The following is a 15,440-nucleotide window of genomic DNA, read 5'->3' as shown; positions in this document are numbered from 1 at the left end:
TTTCAGCAGGGCCTATTGGAACAGGACAAGGGGTGATGACTTTAAAATAAGAGGGTAGATTTAGACTAGATATAAGGAAGAAATTTTTTACCATGGGTGTGGTGAAACACTGGAACATGTTGCCCAGAGAGGTGGTAGATGCCCCATTCCTGAAAACACGCAAGGTCAGACTAGATAGGGCTCTGAGCAACCTGATCTATTTGAAGTTGTTACTGCTCACTGCAGGGGGGTTGGACTACATGATCTTTAAAGGTCTCTTCCAACCCTTAATATTTTATGATTCTATGAAAAGTAAAAGATACTTTGGCCTGCTAACTTTAGTGGTAGAAAGAGAAAGCCATCCAGGATGTTACAAGGTAGGCTGCTGCAGCATCAGTAGAACACAATTCTGAGTTCTGGGCTTCTATTAATCTTGCAATACCACCCTAATTTTATATGTTATTCACTTTTGTTTCATGTTGTGACTTTCGCACAAGTTAAGTCTCCCAATTCCATATTTTTTAAAATTTCATTACTAATACTGCTATGCCACAAAATTTCCTCATCTGGGGCAGTTCAAGATACAAATGCTTAATGAATGTGAAAGTCTTTAAGACACATAATATGAAGTACTATCTTTTCTATTTATGTGATAAGCATTCTGCTGTTTCAGGAAGCTAAGTTTTTAAAAATCTTTTGATGTTTTACTTGAAAAGGATATTTCTATAGCCTTTTTGGAACAGCATGCCTATTATATAAAGTAGGCAGTGTTCGTTTTTAGCATCTCACAGATGATTTAAATTTAAAATTCTATTTCAAAGGACAAAAGGCTGGTATTTTTACAGGAACAAGCTGGTATTATAGCAACTAATGTTAAAGTTTCACAGTACTAACTATGAGCCTTATAACTTATCTATGCTTAAAAGATAGATAATAATAGTAATAAAAGTTACAGAGAAAACACTCTAACAGGTCTCTAACTACTGAGTGGAGACTGAGTATGGTCACAGTCCAAGGGCAAAGGGCTTATAAGAAAAACCTAGCTCAACTCTTTCCATAAACATGGGATGAGAACCTTAAGGGATCAAAAACCCCAAACAAATATATTTCAGCTTGTTTGAGGGGCAGTGTGTTGTGGGGGGATGTTGTTTTTAAGAAATTTGTATTTTTATGTCATTCAGAAAACAGGACAAAGATTAACAGACAGTACTGGAAACCTGCTAGAGATCAAGCAAAAAAATCACTAAGAAAAAGGATTTTTGTAGTTAGATGATTTTATTCCTACTTTACCCCATCCAGACAGTATTTTTGGTAGAAAGTATTTCCCCATATCTTGAAGGCTATACAAAATTGCACCTTTTCATGGCCTTCTTACCAGAAAACGCAAGGAACATGAACTATCATTTTGCTGGTTTTAATTTGTTGAAAGATGAGAAAAAACAATAAAAGTCTGAATATAAACAACTCCAACAGCAGAGAATCAGCTAACATCCCTTCCTAGCAACCCCTCCCTCCAGCCTTTAGCCCCCACGTGCTCATGCCATCTGCCCTCAGCCTCCTTTCCCTGCAGCTGTTGCTGCAATCCCCAGCAGCAGGCAGGGCTCAGGCAGGTGCTGGCAGTGGCTGGAAGTTTTGGTTCTGCCTCCATCAGCAGCCTACGCAGATGCAGCTACCATGGGTGACTCAACCTGAGGTGATTTTTTTCCGCTATTAGAGCAAAAAGACTTTTCTTGCTTTATTTTGAAGGCACTGCCATCAAGAGTGATGGGGAACGGGACAGGAGTGGGGAAAGCCAGACAGTGCAGTGAGGACATCTTCAGACCCTTCGGTTGCAAACAACGTGAGACAAACAGGAAGGTGGCAACAAGCCAATAGAATCCCAAACTGCCTCACATTTAGATACAGCAAGAGGGTAAGAAAAGAGCATCAGCTCACCTTTTCCTGAGTTCTTTTAAAAGCAGTTTCAGAAAAAAACCACATAGCTAATACACAACTCATCTGCACTAAAGGAGGCTTTTGGAAAAGAGATCTCATCTTGCCTCTAAAACAGCAGCTGTGATTAATGGTCACATCTTTGCAGTTTGTTTTCTAAGTCAGAGGCACAAATAAACGTAACGTTTGCTGGTGGTGTTCTGGATGGCTCTCTCTCCATTCCTCCTGGCAGACAGCATTTAAGTTTACCTCTCTATTCAGAAACACATGAAAACAAAAACAAACAAGATAAAAGAGAAGGGAAAGTCCAGGAAGAATAAAATACATCTTAGGTGCCTACACAAGACAAAATTACAAACCATTTCACACCTAACAACCTTTCCACAGTCCCTTACAAAAATGGGGTAGGAGGGAGTCAAGCACACGATGTTAGGAAAAAAACCAGACTCTTCTGAGAGGACACTTAGGTAATATTATCTATATGACAGATTGGTGAAACACACTCTGTGAAAGAACAATTTAAATGTACCTCTGTTTATGCACTTTCATCCTCATTATCAATAAATTTTCCTTCTCTCCTCAAAATTAAAGCAGCCAGCCACTCAGGACATGATGAACACCATGAGATTTTGTAAAGGAGACATCCTTGACTTTCTTTCAAGATTCCAAATAATAAAGTGTTTGAATGATTTGCTTCCATTGCTCCTTCTTTTCCCATAGCTCAAACATTCAGTGGTCTGCAGGAGTTATACTTCACTGGAAGTGTTAGTACACTTACGTATTGTATAAACAAAGAACAGTCCTCCGACATAAGAAGTTTAACCTTGATCCTGCACAGAAGGACAAAGCTCAGAATCACTGTGGATTGCTAAGTTTTACTGCTAATCCCTTGAAACACCGCTACCTACTTTTCAAGGGATTTCACTTTAAACTGTCTATAAAATGCTGAAAATAAAACTGAACTCCTGACCTTCTGTTCCCCAATGGAAAAATCATACATTCACTTTTTAACTAGAAAGAGGAAGAGATGTTTGTTCAGTTCAAAAACCCATTTATTTCCAAAGTTGCTTAAGGAAAAAAAAAAAGAAAAAAAGAGTACATTGTCCATTTCTAGACAATGTTCACTTTATAGTCTTAAGCAATTTATCAATTGCTTTTCAAAAAACCCCATTCAATCTACCTCATAACAGTAGGAAAATGTGAAAAATACATTTATTAAAACAATTTTAAACTTTTTAGCTTACAGAGCACTAAGTAATTTAAAGGCCCTGTTCAGACTCTCCTCCTGTGAGCTTTCCAGTTTAATGTAATTTCAAATATTGAATAAATTCTTAGACTTTTGGATTTTTTATTAGCAGGTCACCCAGACCAGAATTTTTATCCAATATAAAAAGCTGCATTGTAGCAGTGAAAAAAAAAAATTAAGATGCTTCTCAAGATAATTTAAATCTCAAGGCAAAGTTTCACAGATTTTTACCTGAATTTGGGGTTAATGAACACATATTTTGCTCATATCTTGGAGAGCTTCTGAAGCAAAAAGCTGCTTTCTAGAAGCAGGGTTTTTGAATAGTACAGCTAAAAATAATCACTAGACATAAGATATCATTCTTGATTCTGTGTTTATGTATGTAAACAAAGAGGCAGCTTGAGAGATACAAGGTTAGATTTCATTAAGAAACAGCTAATACCATTACATTTATTCCTGTATAAATCTGTACATGTTCCTGAAGAAGGCTGCACTACGAGATAGTTATACAAAAGCTAAGCTTTTAATTTCCTGATAGGATATGTATCAAGAAAAAGCACAATTTAAATAAAGAAACATTGTTTGATCTCATATGAAATGCGAGTGAATGCTGTAGCTTCATAAGTCTCTTGTCCATCACACTGTCTGTGTGCTAAAGCTATACAACCAAGACAGTACAAGCTTAGGCAAGAAATAGCAATCCCAGTCTTCCCCTAGAGTTATCTATTCTATCTAACAGCACTTCAGAGTCAAGACAGGAATCCTCTCTTACTGCTCCCAAAACACAAGTGCAGAGGAAACACTACCCCCCACATTTTCCCAAATAAAACAAGTTTCGAAATGACTTGTCCTATAACTTTTCAAAAATGCTTTAAATTTAAAATCAAGACAACATTTTTGGTCTGGAATGTTGGCAGCATTCATTTATTTCAATCAAATCATTTCTTACATATCTTCCTCCAGTTCGAATGAGGTCCTCTTCCAAAAAATTGTACTTGTGAATGCTCTGCCACACAATTACAGCAGCTAGCTATTGTTAATTCCTCAGTCGATGGGGAGAGACACAAAGCCAAGAGAGAAACACCATTCACCAAAAGAGGGGAAAGGATGAAAGAGGATTTTCTGAAACCCTACTGCCAGGCATCCTCCAGAGAACACAGGCTGCTGTAAGCATGTTAGGAAGATGCTCCTTATTCTGAACCCTTACGTTCAGGTGCCAGCTGCTCTAAGACAGCTTACACAGACAATCTAAAAAGTTGTTCCACTGCTATTATCTCAACACGATTTTCCACTGCACCAGAACTGCCGCTCAAAAGGATAAGCTTCTGAAACTAAACTTTTACTGTAGGAATATCTGACTTTTTTCATAGAAACAGTTACCCAAAACCAAGAGTAAGCAATTAGAAAAGTCTCAATTTCTAAGAGCAAAATATACATTCAACAGGGACCAACATAGCCTAGTGACACTGGACTCTCATCTTCCTTTATTCCTACTCTGACCTCCAGTGCTCGAACAAAACTGAGTATTTTCAAACTCCTTTAAAACTTTTACTATTTTTATCTTATGTCAGACATTCCTCCACAGTTTACTTTTTCTGAATAAAATCTCCCCAGCAGTAAATTGGTTCAAAATTAAACATCTGGCTTTGGCTGCTACATCACATTCCCTTTCATCCAGAAATGTTATGTACTCTTAACACTGATGAGAAGTTGTGCCCTCACATGCTTACAGACACATTTTCTTCCTTACTCCCACCAGATAACAATAAAATGGATCAACAAATGTGAAGGGGAAATAAAAGCAGCCAAATAATTTCCAGACATGGAGAGAGACTGGACTAGAACAAAAATCAAATAAAGGAAAATCAGATTCAAAACCACAGGTCTGAAATGTGGAAGTTTAGCCACAGAGTTCTCATTCCTTCTAGATTAAGAAAAATTATAAATTTTATATTGCTAATGATTTTCAGTAAAAATGACTATGCCATCAGTCCCACACGCCAGTTTAGCTGAGAGCCATACAAAACATTTCACAGTTTCTTGTCTTACTTGTAGTCAATATTCAAGAGCAACACACTACAACCCTGTTCTAAGTGATATTACAACAGAATTAGACAATTTCTTCCTTATCTCAGACCTTACTCAAAGAGGTCAACAGTGTTATCAATTCTGCATCAGGCCTCAATGAAAAAGGCTTTCTAAAGAAAGTCATACACAAATATTTGGAGCCATGGAGCAACGTATTAAAGGAGCAGCAAGTTACAATCCGTTAACTCATCAGAAGTAGAAGATAAAAATTCCCAAATCACCTCAACGTAATACAGAATAAAATAGAAAACAGAGAAACAAAAAATAAAGAGAATAGTGAGAAGAAGGAAGATATATGCATCCGCTCCCTCCCTGGACCTCAGGGAGAACTTACAGAAGAGAGATCCCTTCTCCTTTCCTGCACCACAGAACCTCTGAATGCTTCAAGTGACTAATACCAAGCATTTTTATTTTATTTGTTCTTGTTCTTAAGCTTCTTGTTGAACATTAAGCTCTGAGGAACAGGTCTTGGTCTGAAGTGTTATTTGATGCCTTGTTCCTGCTCCTCTAGTGTGTAATAAATACATTTAGGTTCAAGAAACTCAACCTTGAAACCAAGCCATAGTCCATAAAGGTAAGCAGCACTATGTCATTGCATCAAATTCTGCCCTCAGTTTTTGTTTCTCTTATTTTTAAGAATTCTGCAGGATTACTCAGGGCACTGACTCAGGATGTGGAGATGTCTAAAAAACACCTACAGGCCAGAATCCTTAGTCTGACCTTTGAGCTGTCATTTTCCTCTACTTCTGCTAAACCACAGGCAGGGAGCAGGTCACAACAACCAGCAGGCTTCTGATCTCTCTGCTGCAACCTTTTTTCCTTAAGAATACAAAGCAGCAGCTTCTCCTCACTCAATGGGGACACCCCCATTTTGGCCACAAAATGATGTTACACAGAAGAGGGCCTACAGCTCACAGGCCAAGACTTCAGGAAGTCTCAGTAATTTACTGCAATCAGAAAGTGTGTTACAGCAGCCATGCACCTAAAGAGTGCCTGAAGTGCAAGTCAGCAGTTGAGAATGCAAGTTTCCATTATCCCTTTGACAGTAAATTCAATTTCTAAGGAGCACAACTGTCAAAGCCTTGCTTATGAGAGCTACTTTCAAAACCAGTTTTATAAACACACACACACACACACACACACACACACACACACACACACACACGGTTTGTAGTTCTAGTCAAAACATTCAAGTAAACTCAAGATGTCACACCCTTTTGTTTTGAGATAAATGCTTTAGCTTACCAAGCATCCAGGTCTTCATTGAAATGAACCAGTACTCTCTCTAGCAATAATGGGACAGACATTTCCAGATCCTATGCAAATCCAGGGCTGGCAGAAAATACCATTCAGTAATCTTCAGGGAGAACTAAGAAAGGAAAACTAATACTCTGACTGTTTAATCTTGAAAAACAAATTCAGAGATCAAATATGAAGAGATGTCTAACCCTCATTCAACAGCATTTTTGGGGCTGGTATGTGATAACTTGAGAATTAATGGTATGAGACAACTGAGCTTATCAGGGTATGTGCTAAGAGCTACAGATTTTGGTGCAAGATAGAGAATTCAAAATCAGCCTTTTGGGAAAATCTAGATCCCCCAATGATGATCCCCCATGATGAGAAATGATCTCTCTGATATCACCTGCTGTACCTACTTGCATAAGAGACAGATACCTAACTTGTGCATAGGAACACGTCTGCTAAAACTCCAGTATTGCACATTAGAAAAAAAAAAAGTCAGGCTAGAGGTAAATTTTAAATTGTTAGTAGGAAGACGTGAAACAAGCTGTCACAAGACAAAGACGTGCTAAAAAAATGCAAGGACTCAAACTAGTGAGGAAAAAACCCAGTGTGAGTAGCAATGACAGTAGCAGGGGACCTGCTGGAAGCATTATGCATACAGCTGCTGAATCAAAAAGCAGAAGGATCATTTAAAAGAAAGAAGGAGGGGATAAAAGAGTGTGATGGAGCAGGTAGCAAAAAAGCTTCATAGAAGCTCTATTATGTGGAACAACTAAGAGCAGCTGACACAGACAACAGCCTCCGAAATAAGGAGGGATGAGAGCTGCAGGTGATCCCTGAAACAAAAGGGTGTGAAGAGATAGCACAAAGGAAAGCAGAGATTAAATCCACAAGACTGTTAAGGAACTTGTGATATCTTCAAATGAGACTCTGAAACCTAAAATCAGGGAAAGAAAAATAGACTGTAAAAGGCTTGTATCTATATGCATGTTATTCTATGCTTCATGTTGCTGCTGGCATAAAAAATAAACAACAGAACAAGCTCATTTTCTCAGTCCTCTCTGCTTAGTACAATTGGAGCTTTGTTACTACAGTGCAAACAGCAATTGTAATCCAAGATTAATTAACCAAGTTATTAGAAACAGAATTCCACAAGAAATATTCCACACTAACCTTGTTCTGTAAAATTCACCAATTTCAGCAGTTAGCCAGTGTCCCACTAGGTAACACACACGAAACCATTCACCAGATACTGAACAAGACGAACTGCATGTCCAGTCTCTTCCCATACATTACAAGCCCAATTGTTTTTAACATCATAATACATTTGATGCAATACGTACCATTTGAATATGGAATGTTACATTCATATGGAACGTTACATTCATATGGAATGTTAAGAACACTATAGAAAACACACACATTTACATTTTTAGCCGTGTTTCTATGACATAACAATTTTAACATGAACAATGAATCATTTAAAGTTCCCTCAAAGCCTACACACCAGAAGAACTGCCTTCCAGCTATTATCAAATGGCCTTCAACTGATTTAAGTGACCTACACCAATGCCAGCTGCGTGCACGCTGCTGCAAAGCACCAGCTCAAGCAGTCAGCCCTAAAGAGCTACAAAACAGGCATGGCAACCAGAGACAGGGGACCTCTCTGAAGTGTCTGCATTCAGATGACAAATGCTTCTTTATGGGGCAGTCACATCTTGGAATAACTCAGCGGCCTCAGCTGCTAATCTGCCTCCTCCTTCAGGAGGACTTGGGTTCACCACCCCTCCCCTGCACCAATACAGACCTATTGAACTACACTGTGCTGGCACAAGGACTGCTCCTGGTCCCCACATCCCAAAAGCCTCAAGCCAACTTTCCCCAGCATATGACTCTATGTAACTCACTGAAGTCACAAACACTTTCAGCATATCGGAACATCCTCCCTGTGATGTAGCTTAACTGCATAAGCTATTTTTAAGTGTTTTTCAAGACCATATTCTAAGTCACATCAGTTGTCCCTCAAAAGTGCAGTGCATATTTAAATCTTCTAATAGAAACTGGTGGAACACCTGGATATATCTATTTAGAAACCACAGAAACAGGGGCTCAATAACCTTTTCTGTCAGTGGCATTCCTCTGAACATTGGTTAAGACACCAAAGTTGGTCACTAACTGTTTTATGCCCAGTTCATTAATATATATGAGTGAGCTAATTTGTACCCAAGTGTAACTATTTTACACACATTAACTCAGCTATATTCATGAGAAACACGCTAGATTCTTTCCAGCAGGCAAAGTATTTTCGGCTTAGAAAAAGGGACACTCTGGATGACAAGACAGCCAAAGTCCATACTGGCTATCATACCACAAAACTACTTGCATCAGGAAAACATGGTCATTGTTTTATTTTAACTGAAATGAATTTTCACATATTGATGAAAGCTGTACAGTGTTCTCTGAGGAGGAATCCACATGGACTGCAGTTAAAGCACAAATGCAAAGGCCATTTGTGGGCTGTAACATGTACTATCAATACCTACAGCCATGAGTTGCACCTGAAGCTATCAAAGCTGGAAAAAATAGACAATTGATTCTCAATCAATTTTCCTATTATTAGTAAATTAAAAATGTCTGTATTTCAAGCAAAGAACTACAATTATCACAAAGAGAAACAGAAAAATGGAGCAAAGAAAAAGCTAAACCAGAAAGTACTAAAATTACATAATTCAGGTAAGATCAATTAATTTAGGGTGTATACCTGTTGTTATGGAACTGTAGGAGTGGGCTGAGAGTGTTCTTCCCTACTGTCCACAATTACAGGTCATGCCACTAGCATAACATAATGGATAGTATTCTATAAATTCATTTATTATATTAAATGTTTGTAAATGTATTTAAGTAATACTAAAGTTCCATTCAAAGGCTTAAAATCAACACTTTAGGCACTTGGGATAACTGGCATAATTACAGAAGATCAATTTTTTTTAAGAGAAAGGAATCTAAACATCTACTCAGCACATACCTTTAATTCTCTTCATAACTGTCAGAATCAAAGCTTACCAAAACTAACTAATATCACACACTTAGAAGAAGTATTGCTTTCCTTGGGTTTAAAACCCTCAAAAATTAACAACTACAAACATGCTGAATCACAGAAAAACACTAACACTCTGATTAGTTAGAAAGGCCAGGGTTATAAAATTTTTTAGTACATTTAAAAATATATATCAGATAAGTTGAAAATATAGCACGAAAGCCCATTATCTCACAGATTCTACCCTAGTACTTCAGAATTTCCTTTTCAGTTTGAAGGAAATCGAATCATTTGCAAAACCAAACAGAGATGTTATACTTAAGACTGGATTGCATTTTTAATTCTAACTAGTTCACCTGTACTTTATTGAAAAATTAATTCTAATTTCAATATCTCATAACACTTCACTGAACAAGTGTTTAACAGAACTCACAACAACTATCAAGGCACACAAGGTCTTCATATATTGCTTTTCATTTGAAGGTTCCAAAATGTCAATAATTGGACTTCATAACTTCCCTCTGGAGAAGGTAACATTACTTTTATTCTATAAACAGAGCACTTGAGTAAAAAATAATAAATCCACCTGGTAAAGTAATGAATGAAGCTAAGATTCTGGCTTTTCTGCTCCATGCTGCAGCCACTACAATGCTGGTTATTCATTCAGTGTTCTGCCATTTTGCTTTTACTTTTCAGGACAATTGTAATGAGTTTCATTTTGTTAAAGGTTTCTGTTGGTAAATCACTGTGAAGCCACAGAGATCAACTACAGTTACTAGATATTTACAGCAAGGTACACAAATTAGCAGAAAGAAGACAGCCAGACTAAACACAAAAAGAATCCTATGGGAACATCAGCTTCCATAGGCCACGTCAGGTCTTCAGTGCCTGCCTAAGATACTGTCTATAAACTGAATGCAATTCTGTTCTGCTCCCAGAGAAAACACAAAAACCTTCTTTCCTCTCCATACCTTCAATACTCAATACTTTACTCTCAGCACTCTTAAAGCTATTACCTAGTTTTTAGAATTCAATCAAAGAGTAATATTAAGCCTGCTGCACCACAGACTATGGCTGGCTGCTAGTCCTCTATACCTCCCACACCACCATGTTGTGCCTTCAGGGGAAAATGTCCCAAGACAAAGCAGTAGGTAGCAGGAGGCAGGAGCCACAAAACAATATCTAGTGCTTAATTAATAGTCTGAGCCTATAATTTTTTCTTGGTTTTTTTTCTGAAAGTAAGAGCTAGAACTGACTTGTCCCAGATCACCGACAGAAAAAGACTTGCTATTTAATCATTCACACAGCAGTCAAAAAAAAAAAAATAAATATCACAACTACACTGCCATATAGGAGCCGAAACCAAGCAATACATCCAGTGCACTTGTTATCTTTAGTTTCAAAAATAACCACTGAATTTGAATCACTCACCTTTGGCACACTGTTAAAAGGATCCAGGCAGTGAAAGGCAAAACTCTCCGACAAAGTTATATACACCACCGTCTGAAACAATAAACAATACGTATTTTAGTTCTAGCACTAAACTTAGAAGACCTGCAAGTAGGTAATTTAGTTTTCATGCTATCAAAATCTCCTATGAGATGCTAAAGAGCAGCCAGAATGGCTTGAACTTGATTCACCTGTTTAGCACAAACAGACTCCATTTCATATTTAACTTCTCTCAGTGAATACAAGGTCATTTTAACTACAAACAATCCAAACCATCTACAAAGTCAGCCTTCATAATACTGAGAAAAATCAGTAAGAAATGGAATTAAAAATTTAGCCTAGTTTAGAAAGATTATATTTTAAAAAGCACCATTATCTTCACTTTCATATTAGTCAGTTTAACTTGTCTGTATTTCCTAAGAGAAAGGAAACGCCATTGCATGTGGAAAGAACGTACACCAGCAAAAGCACAGCCAGCAATTTTGTGGGGCATCTGAGTATTTCCACCCAGGAGGCACTCACACCCATTGGGATGTGTAATTTGGATGGATTAGTACCACACCTTGGGGCTTGGGGCCCCCTGGCACAAGAGATAGCGACCCAACAAAAGTGAGCTCTGACAGAGGGGGTGAAGCTGCTCGTAGGGTTTAAGAACTTTGTTGAGGGAAATTCTGGCTGGATGTAAAGAAGCCATGAGGGTCACTAAGCACAGCCACATGCCCCCCGAGAAGTGATGGGCCTTCTTCCCATGCCTCGAATTCTACTGGACATGGCCCCAGCTGCAGCCTCAGCTCTGCCAGGAGCTGGACGGTACAAGCCTCCAGAGGTCCCTCCTGGCCTCCATTGTTCTGTTAAGTATTTCTAGCCACAGAAGTTACTGTTCAGAAGAGACTTAAGAGTATTTAAACATTTTTTTTCTGCTTTTTAATGACCCTTCTAACTTCATAGGATGTCTGACAAATTAGGCAGCATAAACCCATTAAGATCCAATTCAAAAAGAAGAAAACAATTCTGAGCAACTTCCTGTGCTGCAGCCTCTACCTCAAAAGGAGGATGTGTTACAACTCCTACGCAACCTGAGGGCACTCATGCACAAATATTTCTGTTCAAAGTCTTTTCTGAACAGATTCCAACCAGTTGTCACTCTACAAAAGCATCCTATGAAGAAATTAAACTTAAAAGAGCAATTCATCCAATGATCCCATGCATCATAGCAAAGCAAGGGAAGAATAAAAAGTATTAACAAAGGTATTATAAATACCTTACACAGATGTTTAAAAGGGAGATTGAGACTTCCACTCACTAATAAGTGGAGTAAGAGAACTATTAAAGCCCCAGATTGACAGATATTTAAGCATAAACATATTGTTAGGGGGTAAAGCACGAAAGACTCTCTGCCTCTCAGCTCCTGGCAGCTCACCCCTTGCTCCCCAGCACCTGCGAGGGGAGACAAAACATTTCCAGCCCTCCTGAAAAACACACAAGATTAAAAAAACCCCAAACAACAAAAGAGGGAGGGTAGCAAATAATGAGGAAGTGTTATTCCAGCAGAAAAGCCTCCTGATCCAGTTCAGCACCTGAATGAAGATATGCCCGTGACAGCAGAAAGCAGACAGGACTGCAGGGTGACCAATCCCTTCTCCTCTGCCAGGTGGTGGCTGGAATACCTGCCACCTCACCTGTGTTTTCAGCTTTCTGCAGACACAGACTGCAGGCAACCACATTTTGCTATATCAGTTTTCCTAACCAATTATAGACCTTACCTGTGTTCTCACTGAAAACGGCTCTATTGAAATTACAGGGCAGATATCAAGTAACTTGGAAAGATACTTTAATAAATGAAGCAACACTAAAACCCTGAGGCAGAGCAGATATATTTTCCTGCTGGCTGGATGTTTTGTAGTACGTGTTTTTCTCCTGTCAATAATACAAGGACTTTTTTAATATTAATGGGGAAAAGTAGGAAAATAAAAGTCTTCATTTTTTGGTACAAAATCTTCTGAATAGTACTAGCTTTCTTTTTCCTACCTCACAAATTATCTACAGCCCAGTACTATCTATTACTGAAAAGCTATACCAAGCCTCTAATTTTTTTTGTTTGGTTGGTTTTGTTCCTTAAAGAAAAACCCAACACACTCTCAATTACTACTTCCATCTTCACAAATGCACACTTGCATACTGAATGTGTGTTTGAAAGTGAGCCAAAAACAATAATGTTCATCACCAATACTTGAAAAACTAATCAAAACAGACCAAAACTTCACCTAAAACATTGTGACTTACCAAGTGACTCAAATTCAGGATGGAAACTTGGACCTCAAATATTCACTTATATTTAAAATATGTTCCTTGAAACAATCTTTCAGTTACAGAAGTTCAGGACCTTTCTTCTCACAGAGCAATAAATGGAAACAGTTGTTAGGGTCTGGGACTACCTGCCGCCAGGCAGAGTTTGCACCAAAAATGGGGTTTTCTGATTCTTCTGCTGTGTCCTACCAGCCAGGACTACAGACAGAAATATTTGATAGCAAATTGGGATTGCTGGGGGACGAACTGTTAAACTTGGAGAATACATAATCATTTTCAACCACCTTCAAAAGCCTTGCAGCCTATGGGGCAAACACTGTCCACCCGAAAGACAAAGTGGCACACCATCAGAAACCTTGGGAAATCAAATCAACAACTTTTTTTGAATGGCAGCAAAGCAAACAGAGGCACAGAGCTGGGCAGTCATGTCCCATGGCATCCCCAGGGCCCATCAATTCTGTATCCTTTAGCATGATGCCCATTTGTCACATCTCACTCAGTACACATACTACTGCAGTAATGTCAGCCCTACTGCATGTAAAATGCCACAGTTCCTTACCATTCATGACAGTCTTCACAGTCTCACTTTACTTGAGGCCCACAGCAGAGGAACAGAAGACAACGATAAGGAACAGAACACATGATTACAAACATGCAAGGCAGAAAGACAAATTTGTCCACACCTTAACAGTATCCTCAATGACTCATTTGTTTTCTAGACCAAGGTCTTCCAAACACAAGAACTATACAAATCCCACTGTAAAAAGCCCTTTTCAACAGCCAGAAATAAAAGTTTGACCTTGAGGCTTGAAAACAAGCACCAAAAGGTAAATATCAATAACATCTAAGCACCTTATATTTCACTGTGTAATCTTTAAAGATGACAACCTCAAAGAATAAACTAGGGCCCTTGTAATGATTGCGCTACAAGTAACACCCACAGTTATTAACAGCCTCTCCTTTCACTAATAGCTCTAATGTGCCCCATTTTCTTTATCTCCATGGTTAAAATCCAGATTCAACCTTATAGCACCTATTTCGATGACAATTCTCTCAGGCTCTCTTCCCAATACCCAACCACCTCCTATTTATTCCTGACATGAAATAGCTAAAATAATCTCTTTGATACTTAATATGCTAATACACAAGAATGATCTGACCATAAACCTGTACCACATAGAGTGGAAATTTTAACTCCAACTGACGTATTACTGGTGACCTTCTGGAGAACAAATGAAAAGCATCACATTAATACAAATTCTCCTGTGGAGAAGATCAAGCTGGCAATCTGCCAGTTCATTACACCATCTAGCTTCACTCCAACATTAAATATTGCCTTTCTTTGTAATTGACTGAAATACACTGGAGCAATTGCAGGTAACCACTTTGGGCTATTAAAGCATTCCATTAAGACTTCTCCATTAGGCAGATATTTCAAACGAAGTTACATCAAAATAGGCTATGTTCAAAATATTTTAACTATGCAGACAATTGGGCAAGCACAATCCAGTTTCATGGAGCAGCAAACAGATCAGCCTAAGTACTCAAAAGCTCAAATTTGCCTGAATTTGCTTAAAGGGAAAAGAAACCCACCACACTTATTTAAGACTCTACTATATGCTCAGTATTTTAAACCTCTTTGTCATATATGTCCGCTCAAAACTCACTATTACCTTCTTCTAAAGCTAAGAAAATGGTAATATTAAAATAATACTACACTTTCAGACTCAGTATGAAATACATGGAGAAAACAGAAAGGAGGACTGGATTCACATCACATTTAAGGTTTCAGAAAGGCAGCAAATTGCAATGCTGCATTATAATACACGTAAAAGAAACAACCAAGTTAAAATCCTTTTATGCTATGTACTCTACACAACTAAGCTTTTCTCCTCTTAAGATTGTGGTTCTTTAACAGCAAAGAAGCAAGTGAAATGAGGCACGAGAAGAGGTTCACTGCCTTGCATGCAGAAAAGACTGCCAGATACTTAAAACACTGGAAAATATTTGAACTTGTATGCCAGCTGTAAAAATGAGACTAGCCCTTCAAGCAAAGACAAATTTCTGTGTTTAAATGGGCTTTTTTAAGCAGTCCAGGTTTGGAGCCATCACCAGAGGCTGCACAGTTTAGCCTGAGAAATTCATGTCTCAGAATTC

The 15,440-nt window shown here is 38.3% G+C and overlaps 1 protein-coding gene across 3 annotated transcripts in view; it reads right to left on the bottom strand.

Moving 5' to 3' along the window:
• The window catches only part of NCK2 (NCK adaptor protein 2), an 84,003-nt gene that overhangs the window by 41,057 nt on the left and 27,506 nt on the right, over window positions 1-15,440 (bottom strand). For 2 of the 3 annotated variants that reach the window (XM_064646373.1, XM_064646371.1), the window contains one exon: window positions 10,959-11,030. The exons of the other annotated variant lie outside the window; for it this stretch is intronic. The gene's annotated coding sequence lies outside the window, so the exon portion shown is untranslated. The remainder of the gene's footprint in view (window positions 1-10,958; window positions 11,031-15,440) is intronic. 3 annotated transcript variants of the gene reach the window in all.

Source organism: Pseudopipra pipra, chromosome 2, assembly GCF_036250125.1.
Source record: "Pseudopipra pipra isolate bDixPip1 chromosome 2, bDixPip1.hap1, whole genome shotgun sequence".
NCBI classification, from domain to species: Eukaryota; Metazoa; Chordata; class Aves; order Passeriformes; family Pipridae; genus Pseudopipra; species Pseudopipra pipra.
Note: the sequence above shows the minus strand (reverse complement) of the source record. Positions and strands in the feature narration are given on the sequence as shown.